The sequence below is a fragment of the Lactuca saligna genome, chromosome 8 (genome assembly GCF_052625555.1).
Source record: "Lactuca saligna cultivar CGN05327 chromosome 8, ASM5262555v1, whole genome shotgun sequence".
Classification (NCBI taxonomy): domain Eukaryota; kingdom Viridiplantae; phylum Streptophyta; class Magnoliopsida; order Asterales; family Asteraceae; genus Lactuca; species Lactuca saligna.
The window spans coordinates 96,324,454-96,327,500 of NC_136424.1; positions in this window are offsets into that span (position 1 = coordinate 96,324,454).

Genomic DNA, 3,047 nt, shown 5'->3' on the forward strand with positions numbered 1-3,047 from the left:
ATGTTTCAAAGAACATTTTCTTTTAGAAAATCTTTCCATCCCTCGATTTGAGTTCAGACACTCCCGAAGGCGTGTCCGAATCCCTCAAACCAGGGCTCTGATACCAACTTGTAACGACCCAATTTTCACATCAAATTTTTTTTTGTTTAAAAACGTTACTTTAGAAAACATTAATAACTAAAACATCATTCGATCATCCATAATATAAACTGAACCATGTTTGAAAACCAAAACATACAACTCATCAGAATATCAGAGTATCAATCCCAGAAAAGCTCGTAAATACGGAAACCGAAGAATGTGTGTGTGACATGCTGCTACCGTGTCGGCTCCTTTCCCCTAGCTGAGGAGGTACCTGAAACCAAAACTGAAACCGTAAGCACAAAGCTTAGTGAGCTCCCCCATAATACCCCATACCATGCAAGCATTTAACAAACAACATGCAATTAGGAGATACGGGCCACGCCCACACTCGTGAAGATACGGGCCCTGCCTACACTTCGCTTTCTGAGAGATACGGGCCCCGTCCACACTCGTGAAGATACGGGCCCCGCCCACACTTCGCTATCTGGGAGATACGGGCCTAGCCCACACTCCATTCTCGGAGAGATACGGGCCTCGCCCACACTCAACCGCCAACTCATATCATGCAAGTATCGCACAGACAACAAGTGTAAACAATTCTATCATACTGACATATGTCATAATCAACTCAACTAAGAGATACGGGCTCGGCCCACACTCTAATACTAACGTCTCGTCTATACGGGCCGGCCTTGGTGCCTTAGACCCGTTACTACTGGAAGGAAACTCACCTCGAAATAGCTACTGGTCTGTGTGGGAATTGATCACCTACTACTACTGCTGCTGCTCCGGAAACTCCCCGGCTGTAATTCCCACAATATACTTAATCATACATTGCTAACTGTCCTTTGGGTAAAAAGACCATTTTACCCCTGGTCTAGCCCTAAGTCAATTCAAAGTCAACTTTTAGTTGACCCGACTCGCCGAGTGGATCTCCACTCGCCGAGTCCCTGTCCAGACTATTGTCTTGGGTCCCTGATTCTACTCGTCGAGTTGGGCTATGACTCGACGAGTTCATCTTCTAAACTGACATTCAACTCCTTCATCCTACTCACCGAGTTGTATGAACAACTCGTCGAGTTCATCTTCATCCGAAGAAAACATATGCTAAGACTCGCTGAGTTGTATGAACAACTCGCCGAGTCTGTTCTTGATCTATGAAGATTGCCTTGGACTCGCCGAGTCAGGGCATTGACTCCCCGAGTCCTAACATGGGTGAGTTCAGCTCCCAACTCACCGAGTCACCCCCTGTGACTCACGGCTCAACTCGACACATCATGAATGGACCAATTCAGTGACTCGCGACCAGACTCGTCGAGTCACATATACGACTCGCCGAGTCGCAGCCATGCATCTATCAAATACACCGATTTGCTCGATTCCAGTCCATGCCATTCACAGATCTGGGCTTCTAGGACACAAATCACACGTAAAGTTTCCAACTTTACGTGTAGATATTCACCAATATGGATTTTAAGGCTCAAAGTGCACCAAAAGAGGTAGATCTAGGTCTTTCATGCAATATGACCCCATAAAGGCATTAGATCCAAGCTCCAGGGACTAAATCATGCCTAGATCTAAAGGCTAACAACTTATTACAACCCACAAATCACAAACAAGCTTGGGGAAGAGCCCAAGAAGGACTCCTATGAAGCTAAAAGTGATTACAAGCTTGAAAACAGAGGGGAAACGAGCTATACCTCAAGGAAAACGTTGAGATGACACAAAGATGCCTGGGCTCCTTCTCCTCTTCTTGATCTACTCTTCTTTCTCCTCAAAATCTTCAAGAACACTCCAAAACACTTCAATCTCTCAAGGAAATAAAGGAATAAACGATGTTGGGAGTTCTGGGGGTGAAGGGGGACGAGTTTGGGGCGGAATGAGGGTTTAAATAGGGTACAAACCCTTGAAATTTAGGGTTTCATCCAGCAGCGGTGACTCGCCGAGTCCGGGATATGGACTCGCCGAGTCGCCAACTTAAACGTGTCCTGAGTCTCGTCCCTACTCGGTGAGTCGGACCTTATGACTCGCCGAGTCCAAGGCTAAAATAGGGAAATACTCAAATAAAATTCACATACCGGAAACCAGGTGCTACACACACATCACGTAATTTATATAAAATAATTCATATCTATGTGTAAGCTGAAAGTAACTATGCACTCACCTGAAAAGGTGGTGATTCCGAACTCAGGCAGCGCTTCGCTTCTTAAAAAGAATTTCCTTCGACGAAACCTAGTATTATTACCATTAGCGTTTAATCTATTATTCGCCGAGACTAATTAATAGTCTAGCTATTATTACTATTATATAAGCCTTAGAAAATACTTATATAACTCATAATAACAGCCCAAGTATTTATTATAAGTTCCTAATAACGTTACTATAATTAAATAAAAGCTATATTAAAAATAGCGTAGGCGTAGCTCACTTACATCGGGTTTTATAGAAAACCAGGCTATGCTTGGAGCAGCGTTTTCGAGCCAAAAAGCTCTTCTTCTCGGAGCCGTCTAGCACTCTGGGGCTTCCACCTCATGCTAGGGAGGTTCCCTAGGCTTTTCGGGGGATTTCGCTAGAGAGAGGTTCTAGAGAGAGAGAGAGAGAGAGAGAGAGTAAAGAGAAGAAAAATGAGAAAGGTGTGAAGAAAATGAAGGTGGGAGAGGTGGTATTTATAGGGTGAAAATTGGCTGAACTTGGTGCCACATGTCACCATCTAGTGGCAAGACTTGGGGAGAAAGCAATGGCCAAGATTGTGCCACATCACCCATTTTCGCACAACACACTTCCGACTTCTTAAATCCGTAACTTTCACATACGATCTCCGTTTTTGACGTTCTTTATATCCACGCGTAGGTAATAATAAGCTCTACAACTTTCATTTTGACTCTGTCGGCTAATTCTCGACCGATCTTAAATTTAATAGTACAAGGAGATTATAGTGTTAAACGTCCGCGTAAAATTCATAA